Here is a 20,482-nt window from a genome sequence, read left to right as displayed (position 1 = left end):
CCTTTCCTTTCCTTTCCTTTCCTTTCCTTTCCTTTCCTTATCCTTTCCTTTCCTTTTCCTTTCCTTTCCTTTCCTTTCCTTCCCTTCCCTTCCTTTCCTTTCCTTTCCTTTCCTTTCCTTTCCTTTCCTTTCCTTTTCCTTTCCTTTCCTTTCCTTTACCTTCTTTCTTATCATCTTATTGCTTCTATGGGTCTGGTGAAGAGCTTCTACTATGATCATGTTGAATATAGCATAGTGATGGATTCTGCTGCTCATTATAATTAATTTTAATGTTTTATTGGGGGGGGCTTATCTGCATATTTGTTTATAACATGTTTCTATTGGGTTAGGGTTTTTTAGTCATTATGAGCCATCCAGAGTCACCTGGGTGAGATGGGTGACTTTAGAAATAAGCAATTAAATGATCATATTGTTTCATTCTCTATTTAGCCTCTTTCATTTATAGAGCGAGAACAACAAAGATAAAAGCCAGTGAAATGTAGTGATATTTTGTGGTTTTCTGCACTGCAGGATGATATGATAATGTGCATCTTTTCCAAATGGAAAACGAGTTGGCTTTTCCACATGGTGGTGATTTATAGTTCTTTTTTTTTCCCCTTCCTCTTAAGATCAAGTTTGCTTTTATGACAGCCAGAAAATTAATTATGCTGTTTTTAATTGGTAAAGGGGAAATAAAAATCGCCCCAATTATGTCAAAACCTCCAGTGAAACAGTGATACAAAGTACTGGGTATAAATCATTTTGTTTAGGGAGAAAATGAACATTTCTTCTGACAAAGAGAAAATCTTTGGTTGGCTGACATTCTGGTCAGTTTAAGCGAGTAAAAACAATATATAATTACTTTATTTTCCATTTGGGCAAGAAAAGTGGAATTTCTTAGCAAATGGCTTTTCACTATTCAATTGAGCCCAATAGGAATGGATGAATCAACATGAAAACAATTTATCCTAGTTGTTCTGTTATTAAATTAATAGCAATAGCAATAGTGTTTAGACTTACATACCACTTCACAGTGCTTCACAGCCCTCTCTAAGTGGTTTACAGAGTCAGCCTCTTGCCCCCAACAATCTGGGTCCTCATTTTACCAAAATCAGAAGGATGGAAGTCAAGTCAACCTTGAGCATGGTGAGAATCAAACTCCTGGATCGAGCAGTGAGTTAGCCTGCTACGCAACTTTCTAACCACTGTGCCATGATGGCTCTTCTCTTTAAATAATTACATCTGAATTTGCAAACTAAATATAAACATTCTTTTTACCACATAATGTCAAATACCTGGGCTAATGTTTTGAACCCGAGACAAAGGGATGTTCCGAAAATCAACCTTTTTTTTCCCCACGAGTGTCATATTTTCCTTAGAATTTCAACTGCAAATTGAACATCCTTTGGACATCCTTTGGCTACCTGGTCTATTTTTCAGCCTATCTCTTACAGTAGTGCTGAAAATAGTTATCAATATACTTAAACTAGAAAAGCAGATACAAAATCATAAATAAATAAAAAAAAATAAGGAATTGGCAAAAGAGATTCTGGGATCACTCAAAATGAAAATGTCATCAGATTATGCAATGAGGATGAATTAGTGTTCATATGCATGAAACGTATTTTAACCTATAACATATTACAGGTCAAAATGTTATTTTGAACAGAGAGCTGAGTGTCTTTCTGCCCCACTTGAGGATCCCCAACAACATCTGGAAGGATTGATGGGGAAGAGAATCCATAATATTCTTAAATAGGTCTCACCCACTAGTAATCTAAATGTCCACTGTGAAAAATCCAAAACTGTCTTGAGGAATCAACTGAAGAATTATATAATGCATCCAACCTTTGGAGTATCCAATTTTGCCAGGCAATTATATATTTCATTTATACTTTTAACTGTCAAGTTGAAGAATCCAGAGGTACATCAAATACATTAAGTAGCTTAGAAAGTAAAAACTATGACGTGGTATATAAGTCTAAAGTGCTATTGCCCTTCTTCCTTCCTTCCTTCCTTCCTTCCTTCCTTCCTTCCTTCCTTCCTTCCTTCCTTCCTTCCTTCCTTCCTTCCTTCCTTCCTTGTTCCTTGTGCAGTGGTTAGAATGCAGTAGTGGAGGCGATTTCTGCTGACTTCTGCTGACAGTCTGGTAGTTCAAGTCTCAGTGGCTCAAAGTTGACTCAGCCTTCCATTCTTCCAAGGTTGGTAAAATGAGGAGCCAGATTGTTGGGGGCAAGATGCTGACTCTGTAAATCACTTAGAGAGGGCTGTAAAGCACTATGAAGTGGTATACAAGTCTAAGTGTTATTGCTTTTGTTATGTCACCCCTAGTCCTTCTCTTCATAAGACTAGACATATCCAGATCCTACAACCATTCTTTCTATGCTCTAGCCTTCAGTCCCCTCATCATTTTGTTGCTCTTCTCTTCATTCTTTCCAAATTTTCAACACCCTTTTTCTATCATGGTGACCAGAACTTGATGAAGTATTCCAAGTGTGATCTTACCAAAGCAGTAGAATCTCCACAAAAATACTTCCAGCTTTAGAAATCGAAAAAAAAAAAACCCAAATGACAAAAGTCCAAATCATTCAATTTCTTAGCAAAATACATCCTTGCTAAATGGGGAAAAAAGAACAATCAGCCATCTGGCAAGATTATATTAATTTAAGTTCTTGCGTGAGTACAAGGTTGAGTACTTGAGATGTAAAATGCTCTCTTCCAGCCAAAACATTCCATGATTGACTAGGTCTTATTAATATTAAAGAAGTTGAGCATTACCGGTACTGTTGTACTAGGTAAAAAGAATCAATAGAAGCAAAATCAGGAGAACTGCTTAATGGTGGGAGGGGAGGTAGTTCTAAGAGACGATCGTATGAAATTCTATTCTTCCATGCAGGATCTGTACAAATCATTTTTCGTCACTATACATTGCCAGGTTTTCAGGTGCTTAGGCTTCTGAGATAGAGCTATACAACCTGGTGGTGGTGGTGGTGGTGGGGTAAATAGGGGGTAAAATCTAGCCTTTGCGCATGCAGAGATTTGATCACAGAAAGAGGCTATGTTGTGCACTTTCATAATCAAATTTGCAAAAATAACTTTGTATTCCAGCCAGAAATACTTGGAGTTTGTTCAGGAGATTGTGCTTAGGCTAAGAGTCCTTTGGAGGCAGGTGGCTAATAAATTCAAATAAAATAAACACAAAATATTTTTAGCCATATTACAACAATGGGCCCCAGAGCGCTAAAGATCCATTGTAATCATGATGTTTTGATTCATTTGTTGCTTATTGCTCTCCTACTGTTGTCAAGGCAACTGAATGGATGTGCCCATGAAATCTCCCAGATTTCAGGTCAAATCAAATCTTGGACTATAAATTTAGAGCAAACTGAGCAAGAAGGAAGCATCTCATGTTAATATGGGTCTGTACCAATGAAGGAGAATATTTGTAGCTCAGGGTTGAAGTGGAGAGTCCTTGGTGCTCTCTGCGTGTGCTTGTTTTCTAGCAGACGTTTCATTACCCTAACTAGGTAACATCATCAGTGCTAGTCAAGCACTGATGATGTTACCTAGTTAGAGTAATGTGTTTATTTCTCAGTGTATCTAGTGTCAACGCTGCTAACATTGGATGCTCTTGTTTTGACAAAAGAAGCAACTATTCTATATTTCTACTTGTGTATCACTTTTAGAGTTACAGTTAGATGAAGACGGGAGGGGGGAAGGAAGAATATGCATGGGGGATTAGTTAGACATAATAATGTAGCAGTAGAGCACTTTTGAGGTTGTATGTAATAAGAAATGATAAGAATTGGTGGGTTGAAGTAAGGAGGGGAAAACCTACCTTTCAAAATTAATTGGAGAATGTGATTTATGACAGTTAACTAAAGGAGGGAACTATGCTTTAATATTATGTGCTTAGGGGGAGAGGAATCCAGATTTTGGCTTTAACCAAGTATTGCCAATGTTATGTTGCTCGATTAAAGACTTTTAAGGTAAACAATGCCTCGGAGTTGTTTAAAGAGTTTGTCGGAAGCTTGACATCTTGACAGCTTGACAGCTTCTCAGTATATCTAGATTTCACTAATCCCCCATGCATATTCTTTGTTGTTGTTTTTGTTTGAATTACAACAGTTGTTCCTAGTTTTTTGTGTGGGTGCCTTTAAGTCAGCACTGACTCTTGGACAAGTCCCTGCAGTCTTCCTGACAAGATTTTAGAAGTGGTTTGCCATTGCTTCCTTCCTAGAGCTGAGAGAGAGGGACTAGTCAAAAGTCACCCAGTTGACTTTGTGCCTAATGTGACACTAGAACTCACAGTATCCAGGTTTCTAGCCTGATGCTTTGACCATCTCACCAAACTGGTTCCCGTGGATTAATGACGTGGAAGCAAATCCATCAAAATCTGAGAGTTATTTGGGTCCATGACTGATATTTCATATATGTAGATCTGTGAGGTTCCATCTTTTGGATGTTAATACGATTCTCTGCCTCCAGCACTATAAGAACACTCAGCTCTTTATTTCCTTATTTATATCTGATTTTTTTCCCTCCAGAAACTCAAGACAGTGCATGGTTTTCCAACAAACATACACACAAATGCATCACACCCAGCGGTGGGATTCAGCTGGTTCACACCATTTTGGCAGAACTGGTAGGTATTTTTTTTGTTGTTGTTGCCCAGGTCCAGGTTGTTCACATATTTGAATCCCACCACTGATCACACCCCAATCTAAGGGAACACCTGCTGCCGGCATCAACTTCCCATCGTCCTGTGCGCTTCCACAGGGAGAGCCTTCTTAGGGTACCGCCGGTTAAGGAATGCCGGCGGGTTATCCCCAGGGGAAGGGTGTTCTCTGTGGGCGCGCCGGCTCTTTGGAACCAGCTTCCCACGGAGCTTAGGACCGCCCCCGACCTTCGCTCATTTCGTAGGGACTTGAAAACTTGGTTTTTTGAGTTCTCTGGCCCAGACTGAGGGGTTTTAATTTTTCATTAATGGGGTTTTAGTTAAGTTCAGGGATTAATTTAATCTTAGTTTTAATCATTTTTAATTGGATATGATGTATTTTAACTTTTAATTTTCCCTGTAAACCGCCATGAGTCCTACGGGAATAGGGCGGTATATAAATTTAAATATAAAATAAATAAATAAAATGTGAGGTTCACTGGGCTGAGGAAAAGGGGCTGGCCAAAAATGTTTGCATGTTCTTCCACAACCGAGGCTGGATTTGAGAATTGGATCTACCCTGCTTGTAATTTGACTGCTTCACTGACAGTTTGGACTTAGTATTTGTTCAAGGGAGACTCTACAATTCTAAAACAAAAGGCAGCTGCCTTTATCACCTTTGCCCTTTGGATCCCCTCTTTTTCGTTGCATCCTACCTATTTTAATGCCTTTCATACAATAGGCTTAATGCAAGATTTTGGCTTTCCATTGGCAGTTTCGGTGTCATTTATGAAAAATGAGAACTGATAAGATTGCTATTGGTAGCAGTAAAGATGGTGGTAGCCGTCATCGTAGTTCTTTTGCTCTTGACACACTTATCCCTGCTGAAATTTCTGCTAACAACCATTAAAGTGAATCCATGGCTAATGGATTAATCTAACACTAAAGCCTCCTTCCAGTCAAGCTCAATTTCTCACAATCGGCTTGAATGCCTATCTAGCTTTCTTGGCAACAGTTCAGAAGTGATTTCCCATTCTTATCTTCTAGGGCAGGGCTTTTCAACCAGTGGTACGGGTACCAACTGTGGTACATTGGAACCTGGCAGGTGGTACTTGAGCAACCTAGAAAAGTGGTTAGCAGGGGAGGGGAATGAGCTGAACCGGTGGCAGCACCGCACAAGCCTGAGCGAGAGATGGCTGGAGCTGCAGGGCTGTCAGGGCTCAGCGAAAGTGCCAGGATCAATGCTTCTTTGAGGCTGTCAGGGCTCAGCGGTAATGCCAGGATCAGTGCCAGGCTCCAGCTGGAAAGCAGCACTGATCCTGGCGCTTCAGCTGAGCCCAGAAGAAGCGCCAATCAGCTGTAATGTTGCAGCATCTGCAGGGTCTTGTGATTTACATTCAGATGCTTGGCAACTGATTCATGTTTATGACGGTCGCAGTGTCCCAGGGTCATGTGAAGTGACCCAAACCTGCTGCAACCTGTGAGCAGACGGGGAGAATAAAAACCAAACCCCACCCTACCCCCGCTGCCAAATCTCGGACAGAAGGAAGAGCGCCGCCGGGCGGGCAGGCAGGTGTCTTGCTCAGCTGTGGCTTGGAGGGGCACTTTTTTCAGTGCCATTGTAACTTTGAACAGTCACTAAGCGAATTGTTGTAAGTTGAGGACTACCTGTACTTCATCACTTTTTTCTTTTCTTTTTTTTTGGTCATCAAGTTTTTGACACCTTGCTAGGCGACTGGTGGTCCTCGGATGTTGCCATATCCTAAAAGTGGGACAATGGGTGAAAAGGTTGAAAAGCCCTGTTCTAGGTTTATTTATTTATTATTTTTTTTGTTTATACTTCCGAGTCTAGCACACAACCCTTGTGTTTTTTGATAGTCTCATCTGAATGCTAACCAGGTCTGGCTCTCTGTAGTTTTTCAAGGTCAGCCACAGTTGGCAAGATGGCTGGTTTTGGAATTACATGCTGGTACAATAAATACAAAGGCCCACAGAGCTACTTTGATTATGCCCTTGACAGAATCCTCTGAAGTGATTTAAAACCTGAGTGATTGGCATGAACCAACCTAAGCAGCTCTATCAACAGCATCAAGCTCCAGATGCTAAACAAAAAGACAAAGCAAAAAAGCTTGGGGGGAGGAACAATTAATGTGGAGAAAAGCAAAGTTTCACAGTCTGGCAGAAAAAAAAATCAAAGGTACAACTGCAGATAAGGCGAGACCTGGCTTAAAAACAGTAACTAGTGGATAATCACTTGACTATGAGCCAGCTGTGTGCAGCAGCAGCCAAAAAAGCTAATACAATCCTGAGTTGTATAAACAGAGGCATAGAATCAAGATCATGTGAAGTATTAGTACCGCTTTATAAAGCCCTAGTGAGACCACAACCTGGAATACTGCAGCCATTTTTGGTCACCATACTACAAAAAACATGTTGAGGCTTTGGAAAAAAATCAGAGAAGAGTAAGAAAGATGATCAAAGGCCTGGAGACTAAAACATGTGAAGAATGGCTGCAGGACTTGGGTTTGGCTAGTCTAAAGAAAAGAAGAAACAGGGGCAACATGATAGCAGTGTTCCAGTATTTGAGGGTTGCCACAAAGAAGATGGAGGTCAAACTATTATCCAAAGCACCAGAGGGCAGGACAAGAAACAATGGTTGGAAACTGACCAAAGAGAGAAGCAACCTGGAATTAAGGAGAAACTTCCTGACAGTGAGGACAATCAACCAGTGGATCAGAATTTGCCTCCAGAAATCTTGGGAGTTCCATCACTGGAGGCTTTGAAGAAGAGACTAGACAGCCACTTGTCTAAAATGGTACAGGGTCTCCTGCTTGAGCAGGGGGTTGGACTAGAAGATCTCCATGGTCCCTTTCTCTTCTCTTCTCTTCTCTTCTCTTCTCTTCTCTTCTCTTCTCTTCTCTTCTCTTCTCTTCTCTTCTCTTCTCTTCTCTTCTCTTCTCTTCTCTTCTCTTCTCTTTTCCCTTCCCTTCCCTTCCCTTCCCTTCCCTTCCCTTCCCTTCCCTTCCATTCCATTCCATTCCATTCTATTCTATTCTATTCTATTCTATTCTATTCTATTCTATTCTATTCTATTCTATTCTATTCTATTCTATTCTATTCTATTCTATTCTATTCTATTCTATTCTATTCTATTCTATTCTATTCTATTCTATTCTAAATGAAGTTGGACAAAAATGCCCCGTTACCCTGCTTATTAGACAATCATTGAAACTTTTTTTTTTAAAAAAAGGCCCCATCAGGGAGATGGAGATAAGTGAAGATAATTGTCTCTGACTCAAGCACTAAGGCAATTATGGAGTATTAGTACAATAATAAGTGCCTTTGGACAGGAACAACTTGTTATCTTTCTGTAAATAATTTGTGTGATTAAATATCTCCTCCCTTGTTAGCACCTTGCAAGCTGGAAAATGGCCTTGAATGCAAATGTGAGGCTTGTGCAAGCAGGGAACACTTATTCAAGAGGCAAATGTGAGCAGATGTATCCTATTTGCAAGATTTCTCTTCATTTCCAAGCCGGTCAGCTCTGGATGACAATTTTTCCCACTGAGATGACTGGAAGTTGTAAAAGCAATCAGCAGCAATTAGATGTGAAAAATGTACACACAATGTCTTCTCTATGGTTACTGTATTTATTTATTTATTTATTTATTTATTTATTTATTTATTTATTTATTTATTTATTTATTGAATTTGTATAGTGACAGCAACACCCGGGTTGACCCATAAGTTATGCTAAGCATCAGATTCCTGGGTGTGCAGCTAACAAGTAAGCTGGCTTGGTCGCTCAACAGCGAGAAACTGGTGTGAAGCAGGCATGGTAGCGCCTGCATTTTCTGCATCGCATGAGAAAAGCTCATCTTCCTTCCCCTGTCCTGACCACTTTCTACAGGGGGACAATTGAGAGCATCCTGTCATACAGCATCACAGTCTGGTTTGGAGCATCCCTGCTTCAGACAGGAAGGCGGTGCAGAGAGTGGTGATGACGGCAGAAAAGATCATCGGCAGTTCCCTCCTTCCCATCCAGGACATAGCACAGAAGTGTTGCTTGAGCAGGGTCCGCAAGATTGTCTGGGACACCCCACATCCTCTTCACAACCTGTTTCCCTTGTTACCTTCTGGGAGGGGGCTCCGTGGTATCCAAAGCAGAACATCCAGATTCAGTCACAGTTTTGTTCCATACAGTATCAACTTTGTGAAGTCTCAATCTTACTCTTTCCGTTATATATTCAAGATGGACAGTATTTAATATTTATTTGTTATGTATGTGTAGGGGTGTGGGTCTATACATATGTTGTATATAGTACGTTTAGATGTTTCACTTTGAGAGCAGGCAACCAAATTTCATTTTTGATGTGTGCCGTTGTACCCACAGTAAAAGAAAAATGGCAATAAAGGTTATCTTATCTTATCTTACCTATCTAAGTGATGTACGGATGTGGTGACCTTGGTTGACCTCAAAAAGCTACTAAGCAGGGCTGGTATGGTATATTTCATTAGAAAACCATCAAAAAATCCCTGGACCTAGGTTAAAAGGAGGCAGGAAAAAAGGGATGGTAAACCATGTCCAAAGAAAATAGAATGATGCTCCCATGAAGTCAGCCTCAATGTAAAGCAATAAAAACCACAGAATGCAAGGTACTTTCCTGGGGCTGTACTCACCGTTTGGTATGTCACATTTACACATCGTACTAATCTCCTTTAGGCCCACAAACACCCTTCTCAAAGAGTGTTTTGCCCCCACTTCAACTACAAACAACATTTTTGCACCCTGGCATACGTGTCTTCTCAATTTCTTGAGCAGCCTGCCTGTGATGACCCAGGGCACAGCACAGAGGCAATACAGTCAGCTGGCCCTCTCTTTCCTTCTGGTCTTAGGTATGTTCATTGAAAAGCTAGGATGACCAACAACACTTGGAACATAGCAAAGCTCCTCTTCAGGAAGGGCCAGAAGACATCAAAGGAATCCTAGCAAGCATCGTGATGACATGACTTCAAGAGGAGAGGAGAAAACAGAAGCTGGGCAATAGGATGAGGTGAGAGTTACTTCTGGAGGAAACCACCTAGAGCTTCAGAGGAAAATATATACTGCAGAAATCTTCCTCTGGCACAGAACATTTGCAGATGAACTTCAGACAGAATGGATCCTATTGGAACCCAGTAGCATTGATCTTGGGGACATTTGGCCCTAATGTTTGGAGCTTTGTTTGTTTGTTATTTTTACAAATAACTCACGGCGATGAATATACACAACATGTTCCTCCTTGTATTTTCCTCAGAATGATAACCCTGTGAGGTGGGTTGGGCTGAGAGAGAAGGATTGGCCCAAGGTAGCCCAGCTGCTTTTCATGGCTAAGGTGGGATTTGAACTCACAGTCTCTTATTCTCTATCCTAGTGACTTAATCACTAGATGAAAGTTTTCTCAAGTGCCCTAGAAGGACTTCAGACTTATAAAAGATGTTTAAAACCATACTGTAAAATAATAAACACAATTTAGTCCCATAAGAAATATTGAGGGCAAAAGAAGAAAGGGATGACAGAGAATGAGGTGGCTGGGTGGAGCCACTGAAGCAGTGGGTGTGAGCCTAAATGGACTCCAGAAGACGGTAGAGGACAGGAAGGGCTGGAGGAATGTTGTCCATGGGGCCACGATGGGTCGGACACGACTTCGCAACTAACAACAACAAGACCCATAAAGTATATATATAACATTGGAGTTCCAATCATCCTTGAAAAAAATATTTCCACTATATGAATATTGAAAAATAACTTTGATGTCTATATTCCGATGCAAATACTACCTCCATTTTTTTACGTATGTATGCATGCGTGTTCTGATCTAAAAGCTTATTCTGTCATTTTTCTATGGCGTGTTTTTTTCCCTTATGACAAATTTTTAGGCAGTGAAAAAAGTTATTTATTGGATTTGTTTTTTTGAAAACAGGATGCATGGAACGGAGAATGACCTCTTTTCAAGACGTTTTCAGGTTGTCTCCATAAATGTAAGCTAGATATAATGTCTGTGCAGCCAATGGTTTAAAAGAAAACTACACTTTTTTGCTTTAGTTTATTTTTCTTTTTTCTTTAACACTAGTTGAGGATGTCGTCTCAGTTGAGGGTGTTATCTTTTTAACCCCAGTTGAGGTGTTATCTTGGAACTACAGATTGTAATTTTGTGAATTCTGGTGAAATACCAGAATAGTGGAGAATAACAAATGTTATTTCAGTCTTTAGAAAGAGGGGGAAAGTGGATCTGATCAGCCTGACATCAGCATCTGGTAAAATCCCAGATAAGATAATCAATTCAAACAGTAGCTTTTTGCAAACACTGAGAAAGGTAACAGGATGATTCCTAAAAGCCAGCATGGGTTTATTAAATCTAAATGCCACTTTTTGTTAACAAAATGAGTAGATTAGTACACCGAGGGAATGCTGTGAAATAGTGTACTTAAATTTCAAGAAAACATTTGACATGGGCGGTTCCACCATCGAATGGATCCATGTTTCCTTGGAAGGAGGTGAGTAGAACACCAATGCTCATCAGTCCAAAATGGCCGTCCCAAAGGTGCTTTTTTTTTTTTAAGAGGCAACTGAACTTTCCTTGAAGATGTTTCACTTCTCATCCAAGAAGCTTCTTCCTTTCTGGCTGAATGGTGGGAAATGGAAGGACTTATATTCCTTGCAGAGTCTTTTGAAGAGAACAAAGTCCCACATTCTGGACAGAGAGGACCGCTGATTTGAAAGAAGGGTAGGGATACCACACCATCTAATCCTGTTTACCACACAGTCCTTTCAGCAGTTCCAAGAAGGTTCCAGACCTATTTGCACTATTCAGGTGACCCTGAGGGCCACAGATAAACCTCCAAGTGGTCTCAATGACTCTCAGAAAGAGTACGAATGACCAGATGACTGCAAGGAATATAAATTCTTCCATCCTCCACCATTCAGTTAGAACTGAAGAGGCTTCTTGGATGAGAAACAAAACACCTTCAAGGAAGAAAGAGTCCAGTTTCCTCTTGGGGGGGGGGAAAGCACCTTTGGGACAACCATGAACTGAAGGACTGAGAATCTCCATAGACGTCCAACGTGATACTTTCTTAGTTTTCTCCTCCTTCCTTATTGTTGTCAGCAGTGCTTTTTTTGTAAAAGAAAAAGGTGCCAGAACTCACATATGTCATACAACCTGCCTTGCTTACCCTACAAGGTTCCATCCAAAAAAAGGTGCCGGAACTCCGTTCTGAGCGTTCTATGAGAAAAAAAGCCCTGGTTGTCAGGTTGTTCACATTAACTGTTTGGAAAACAGATCCAACACAATGTTACGTACATTTTATATGTCGTGATCCAGCATTAAAGCACCCTGCTTAACCTCTTCCCATGATTCCCCATGGATTATCTTCTGAGCTGAATTTACCGTATGCACGCTTTACATTACAATATATTCAGTTTGACCCTGTTGTCTTTCATAACTAAAGTTATCAATGGCTCTTTCATTCTGGACTCAGCATTTTGCTATACAATGACTGTATCTTTTTTGTATAAGTAATGGCTTTTATTCCATTTTCTGCCTCCCATCAAATTGTTCCCACCTTTTCCCTTCATTTCATGCCTTTGTACTTTTCATTGCCGGCAAGAGACATTATGTAAGGCATTAATAATAATGTAAGCATATTTAGAAATAGATAATGGTTTCAATTCCAACTCTGAACTGAGCTTAACCTGGAAGGCAAGTATAAAAACATGTTTTGTTCTGTTTTTTTCGAATGGTTGCTAGATGGCATCTTCAGTTTTGTACAGGTAAAGCAAATAAGACAATATCTTTTGCCGGATACAATCTGGGTCGGTCACCAAGACCACGGGTTTAGTCTTCAAAAATAAATATCTTTTATTTGCCATTTATCAGGAGTATAATATAGGTGATCCTCAATGACAGCCACAGCTGAGTCCAAGATTTATGATGCTGAGACATTTGTTAAGTGAATTTTTACCCCATTTAAAGACTTTTCTTACCACATTTGTTAAGGGAATCATTGCAGTTATTAAATTAGTAACATGGTAATAATAATAATAATAATAATAATAATAATAATAATAATAATAATAATAATAATAATAATAATAATAATAATAATAATAATAATAATAATAGTAGTAGTAGTAGAAGTAGTAGTAGTAGTAGTAGTAACAGTAATAATAATGATTATGATGTTGGAAGGGATGTTGGAGGTCATCTAGTCCAACCCCCTGCTCAGGCAGGAAACCCTATACCATTTCAGACAGATTACTGTCCAGTCTCTTCTTAAAAACTTCCAGTGTTGGGGCATTCACAACTTCTGGAGTCAGGTTGTTTCACTGATTAATTGTTCTAACTGTCTGGAAGTTTCTTCTTAGTTCTAGGTTGTTTCTTTCCTTGATTAGTTTCCATCTGTTGCTTCTTCTCCTGCCTTCAGGTGCTTTGGAGAATAGCTTGACTCCCTCTTCTTTGTGGCGGCCCCTGAGATTTGGAAAGCTGCTATCATGTCACCCCTCGTCCTTCTCTTCATTAAACTAGACATACCCAATTCCAGCAACCGTTCCTTATATGTTTTAGCCTCCAGTCCCCTGATCATCTTTGTTGCTCTACTCTGCACTCTTTCTAGAGTCTTGATATCTTTTTTACATCGTGGTGACCAAAACTGGATGCAGTATTCCCAAGTGTGGCTTTACCAAGTGGTTGTTGAGTGGAACTGACTTACCCATTGATTTTCGTTGTCAGAAGGTAGCAAAAGGGGATCGCGTGACCCCAGGACACTGCGACCATCATAAATATGAAGCAATTGCCAGGCACCTGAATGTAAATCACATGACCGCAAGAATGCAGCAATGGTCATAAATGTGAAAAATGGTCATCGGTCACTTTTTTCCCCTTGCCATTGTAACTTCGAATGATCAGTTAATTGACTGTTGTAAGTCGAAAACTACTTCTAAAAGGTCGATGGGTATGTGAAATGTTTTCAATTTGAGTAACTCTTCATTTTAACACTCTCCACAGTATCCATCAATGCATTATTGACTTGAACATCAGTTGTAACGAAGAGGCCAAAGCCTGCGTAAAAGCGACAAAATGGTAGCAAAATACATTCAAATGTGCAGACATCAGTAAAAACTGAGTGTTATCCTAGCAGCAAAATATTAGGAAAACATTAGGACCTAAAACACCCTTTTTGTTTAGCACCAGCTAAACAACACAAACGGTATTGACAGCAGCGAGAATAGCATTTGCCCAATACTGGAAAAATGAAAACCTACCAACTGAAGAGATCTTAATCAAGAAAATTTTAGCGTGTGCAGAAATGGACAGATTAACCTTAGAGAGAATTCAATTTATTTTAAAATATGGGATAAATTTTACCAATGGTTAGGAAAACGAACTAGTGAGAAATGGATGCGATATGTTATTTTGAATATATATTAGTAAGGAGAATGATATGTATTCACTAACTGATACTGTTTATGATTATCATTTAGCATATACATTACAGCTATTTAAAAAGGTAAAGGTTCCCCCGCACATGCGTGATAGATGTTTCCAACTCTAGGGGCCGGTGCTCATCTCCGTTTCAAAGCCGAAGAGCCAGCGCTTGTCCGAGGACGTCTCCGTGGTCACGTGGCCGGCATGACTAGACGCCAAAGGCACACAGAACGCTGTTACCTTCCCACCATAGTGGCCCCTATTTTTCTACTTGCATTTTTACGTGCTTTCAAACTGCTAGGTTGGAAGAAGCTGGGACGAGTAACAGGCGCTCACTCTGTTAAGCGGCACTCGGGATTCGACCCACCAAACTGCCAACCTTCTGATCGACAAGCTCAGCATCCTAACCAACTGAGCCACTGCGTCCCTATGAAAGCTATTTACTGTTATATTAATTAGCATTAATTGAACGTATGTACCTGGACAATAGTCTGTTTGCTAAAGCTTGAAAATGTTATTGGGGGGCAACCCCAATGTTGTTCCCAACCCCGTTCCCAGCCCAATCCTGATCCTAACCCCACCCTAAATCCTAATTCCCTACCCTGGTTATATCCCCTCCCTAACCTTATAAAATCCAATAAAAACTTTTATATATTAAAAAAGAAACAAACACAAACACAAATGACCATAAATCTGTATGTAACCCGCTTGTTAGTTTCATGTATTGAATACAAGCCTTCAATCCATAGTACTGTATCAATATTTGGAATCAATTAAATCCCACTTCCTTTCTATTCCCTGCTGCATCAGTTAATCCAAACTGCTCTGGTGTTTTAAAATGCCTTACAAAGTTATGGAACAATTTATTTGTGTGTTAATGCAACAGATGGTTCTTGAGAAGTGTTTTTAAGAGGAAATGTTGACTGACATTAAATTTAATATTTGGAAATATGAAGCAATTTACCACTTGGAGTGGGGGAAAAAAGTCCATTATTAGTTCCACCATTTGGTCTCATTAATGCCCAGTGATAATAGACACAGACGGATCTTGCTGGAAATTAGATTTTCTATGTGTACGTAACTATTTTCCTTGCTTCTCCGAGTCATATGAAATAAAATCTTTCTTCCTAAGCATTGTCAAATGTATCTAAAATTTCCAAACAAATCTATATTAATAAGCCTGGCTAGAAACGAGCAGATTCTTTTCCTAGTGGCAAAGAAACTGGACAAAACAAAACGATACTGGACAACTATTTATCTGAATTGGTATAGAGTCTCCTGTTCAAGCAGGGGGCTAAACTAGAATATCTCCAAGGTCCCTTCCAACTCTTATTATTCTATCTTCTCTTCTCCAAAGTACCTGAAGGCAAAATAAAAAAAAACTGTTGTCAACAGATGCTAGACTAATAGTTAGCATAATAGATAGCAATGCTCCAATATCTAAGGGGCTGCCACAAAGAAGAGGGGGGTTTTTCAACCCTAATCTTTAAATCCCCTGAAGGCAGGACAAGAAGCAATGGCTGGAAAGTAATCAAGGAAAGACCCAAACTAGAACTAAGGAGAACTTTCCTGACAGAACAATTAATCAGTGGAATGGCTTGCCGTTCAGAAGTTGAGGGTGCTCCATCACTGGAGGTTTTAAGAAGAGACTGGACAGCCATTTGCCTGAAATTTATTTATTTATTTATTATTTAAATTTATATACCACCCTATTCCCGTAGGACTCAGGGCGGTTTACAGGGAAAATTAAAATACATAACATACAAAATTAAAATCAGTTAAAACTATGATTAAATTACAGTCCCTGAAGTTAAACTAAAACCCAATAAATTAATTAGTTAAAACCCCTCAGTCTGGGCCAAACAGCTCGAAGAACCAGGTTTTCAAGTCCCGGAAAAATGAGCGAAGGTCGGGGGCGGTCCTGAGTTCTGTGGGAAGTTGGTTCCATAGGGCCGGTGTGCCCACAGAGAACACCCTTCCCCTGGGAATAATCCACCGACATTCCTTAACCGGCGGTACCCTGAGAAGGTCCTCCCTGTGGGAGCGCACAGTAGGATGGGAAGTTGATGCTGGCAGCAGGTGTTCCCTTAGAAATGGTATAGGGCTTCCTGCCTGACCAGGGGGTTGTATCAGAAGACCTCCAAGGTCCCTTCCAACTCTGTTATTTTGTTGTTCTCATGCTATGTCCCCATTTGTGGCCCATTTCCATATTCTAGGTCAGGGGTCTTCAAACTTGGCCCTTTGATGACTTGTGGACTTCCACTCCCAGAATTCCTGAGCCAGCGTGCCTGGTTGAGGAATTCTGTGAGTTGAAGTCCACAAGTCATCAAAGGGCCAGGTTTGAAGACCCCTGTTGCAGGTCAATTTGGATGACATAAAAAAGGGATTTCCCCAAGGTCCCATCGAACTCCTGTATTCTGTTACTCTGAATGAGTAAAACACGTGTTTTCTTGAAGCTTTTGGATGACTACTTTCCCCTGAATCCAGATGTGTTCTGCTTTGAGCAAAGCATAGGCATTTTAAAATGAAACCTTGGCCAACACTTTGTCAGACCCATACCAGAAAGCAAATTAGATAAGGTAGGACTTAAACAGGTTTCCCCTTTCCCAGATGGTTATCAACTATTCTCTACTCTATTCATGTATTTATTAGAGCTAGAAAGCCATTTTACAACTTTTTTTCCCCAAGTCAGTACTGCTTTCTCCTCTCGGGATACATATAATTTGACCTAGATTGGTTTTCCACCCACCGTCTGACCAATTGACATGCTCTTCTCAACCCTGTCTTTCCACTTTAAGGCACTTTTAAAAATTCCATATAAAAAAAAACAAACCTCACCTGCAGCAGACTTGTCAGATTCCATGGCCTATTAATTCAAGGCTACATACCAGTGCTCACCTAAGCCTCCTAACTCAGTGAAGTAATGCTAAAGTAAGAAAATCTCTTGATCCACAGTAATACTGTCATACAGGATGGTTCTGGTTTGTAGGTACCCTCATACAGCTCACTGGGAGCTTATGGACTGGAGACAAATTCCTTGTGTTTTCAATCACATTTGGCCAATAAAGCTCCTCTCCTCTGTACTCTCTTGGGAGAGCAGTGCGTTAGACTAGATGACCTCAAGGACCCATCCATCTTTGTTACTATTGGAAGCCCAGACTTGTGCAAATCTCTCCCCCATCTCCCTCTGGGTGCCTGGCTGGAGACTCTTAAGCTGGCAAGTGGGTTTTTTTTTAATCTAAAGCAACAGCTCCCCCACACAGAGACACACACAGCTGAAGATGCTTGAGCTGGCTAGCAGCAGTTGTGTTTTGTTTTTTTAAATAACTTTAATGACTGCAACCCTGCTTGGAGGCAATTTAGTTCCTAAGCCCAGCACCAGAAGCAGCTGATGGGCGGCTGGCGGGAAACCCTCCCAATTCAGTTAACATGGCAGCTATCAGAGGCAATAGCAAGTCAGATCTTCATTCATTTAACAACCCGTCTGATTTAATTGATGAATTTGATTTTAAAAATTTGTAAAATTGCTTCTGATTCATTTGATGAGTTTTTTTGACTTACGAGCCTTGAGGCTCGTACCCTGAGGACTATCTGTACCTTTTTTCTTGGCATCTGATGAGAAGACTTCTTGTCTTCCTCCTACTCCTCCTCCTCCTCCTCCTCCTCCTCCTCCTCCTCCTCTCTTCAGTGTTCAGTGTTGAACTCAGCTATACTTCAGCCTCATTAGATGCTATCGGGCATTCTGGTTGCCATGCTCAAACCCAAGCAATGTCACTCCAAAGAATTTGAGATGCTATGAAGCTAACTAAAGAACTCATGCCTGCCCACAAAAAGTATTCACTCCTTTGCTGTTGTATCCATCCTTGTTCATCACTGCTAATATTAAGCATATTCTTAACTTTGCATAGTCTACCTGCCTCAGCGATATGAGCCGTTAATTAAGATGCTATTTCACTCGGAAGTGTATTAGTGCATTATTAGTTGGTCATAAATAAGCAGCTCTTAATACATTCTATGGCATCTCTGTAGAAACTATTATATACTCGGTGAGATAATTAGGGATGTGAAGTAGGGAAAAGCCAGAACTCCAGAGTGGTTTGACAAATTGCTGTATCCGGAATGGAAAACGAGAAACAAAAAACGGACAGTTGAAATTCTTAGGGAATAACAGCGTCTGTTTGACAATAACAATATGGAATCCTTGTCCAGATTATTTTAATCAATTCTGGCCCGACGTATCGTATTCTGCTTGCTAGTTCAGATATATTTGCTGTAACAGACAGCACTTTATTTATTTTTCTTTCGTTGCATTTTTATGTAACAAGTAGTTACACCCCATAAATAATACATTACATACAATCTTTGCATTGGGTTATTGATGTTTCCTTTCTCTTTTTATGTTATATTAGATTTTGTTAGCCCTGATTTCATGCTGTGAATAAATGGAACCCTAAGATGGATTCTGCTGCGGATGTAATTTTGTGCCATTTCCCCCCTGTGTGGTCAAACTCAACATCTAAAACTATATTAATTAAAGCACCTTGCTGTAAAAGTTCAGTGAATTTCCCATTTTAATCTTTATTTAATATATATGAATCTAGGCATCTCTGAAAATAATATCTCTTTTTTTTTAACAGAGGGGCGCTGATTTTTGTTTTAAGTTTAGATTTATGAATTTTATCACAGAGAGAAATTTAATTTTCCTTTGAAATGGGTGGGGGTGGGGGTGCAGAATAGCGTGAAATTTTTAATAGCTTCATTTCCAACATGTGGCAATCCAGCATAACTGTAAAAAGAGGACATTTTGGCCCCAGGGAGTTTGAAGCTCTGGGTTATACCAGGACATTTGAAAAACAAAAGTGGTGATTATGAAAACCACATGCATATTTCCATATTCCTGTTGTGACAAGCTTGAGAGAGAAGTAACTTTCAGTACCATTTCAGACAAATGGCTGTCCAGTCTCTTCTTAAAAACTTCCAGTGTTGGAGCATTCACAGCTTCTGGAGGCAGGTGGTTCCACTGGGTAATTGTTCTAATGGTCAGGAAATTTCTCCTTAGTTTGAGGTTGCTTCTCTCTTTGGTTAGTTTCCATCCGTTGCTTCTTGTCCTGCCTTCAGGCACTTTGGAGGATAGCTTGACTCCCTCTTCTTTGTGGTGGTACCTGAGATATTGGAAGACTGCTATCATGTCCCCCTCGTCCTTCTCTTCATTAGACTAGACATTCCCAATTCCAGCAACTCTTCCCTATATATTTTAGCCTCCAGTCCCCTGATCATCTTTGTTGCTCTTCTCTGTACTCTTTCTAGAGTCTCAACATCCTTTTTACATCATGGTGACCAAAACTGGATGTAGTATTTCAAGTTTGGCCTTACCAATGTCAGCTACTTGGTTGTGTCATTCAGTGTGTGCTGTTTTTGCCTCTATGTGATGGTCTGTGTTGGTCTGTGTTGCCTGTCCACACCTTGAATCTCATTTAGTGTGGAAGACCCCTACTTCTATGGATCTGGTGCTTAGTCCCTGTTTTTGTGTGCTGCTGTGATCAGTGCCTGTGTGTACCATTTAGTCCAGCCACTGGAAAAAGCCACTGGATAAAATCCAGAGCATCCAGAAAAGGGAGAGGGAGCGAGAAATTTGGATTAGAAATCTGATGTCAGACCTGAAAACATTCTGTCGGTTTGCTACAATCTTGCAATGGCCCCCTTTATCATTAAAAATAAATAAATAAAAGTCAGCTTAAGTTAGCAAGTCCCATGAGGCAGTGTAAAAGAAATGTTATTGTAACTACCGCTCGGAAATCTCTGTTGCACCATCGATCTCTCTGGCTAGATCTGCAAGAATAAATTAAAAAGTAAGGAAGCATTAAAAATGAATAGTTGTCCTATGGAAAGACATCGTATTTGTACTCCATGATCTACTGGCTGCTAATTGGTTTCCGCTTTAGATTTAAAATGAAATGCCTACCTTTAAAGAGCTTCATGGAGTCATCCCAATTAGCACATTTCTTCGGTATGTTTAGTTTCTGCTCTTTGGTAGACAGTGCTGAGCTTTTGTCCACCACCCAGCAGTCTAGTTTCGTTATGGTCCAAATTGCATATACAGCTGCCAAATTCACTGCGGCAGACTTGAAAAGGGTCATTTTAGGCCTGGCGCTGAGATTCAAGATCACCAGAATTGTATGCAGAGAAACAGCGATGGGCTACACCTACACCGATATACTACATATTAGCTGCCATATGCTGATTTTGCATGTTTTTTTTTTAAATTCTGCTGGCCTTCTACAGCTGTCTAAATTCCCTAGAACAGGGGTAGGCAACCTCGGCTCTTTTATGACTCATGGACTTCAAGCTATGCTGACACAGGAATTCTGGGAGTTGAAGT

The sequence above is a fragment of the Vipera berus genome (genome assembly GCF_964194415.1).
Source record: "Vipera berus genome assembly, chromosome: 4".
NCBI classification, from domain to species: domain Eukaryota; kingdom Metazoa; phylum Chordata; class Lepidosauria; order Squamata; family Viperidae; genus Vipera; species Vipera berus.
The sequence above is the reverse complement of the archived record's forward strand: the minus strand, read 5'-3'. Positions refer to the sequence as shown.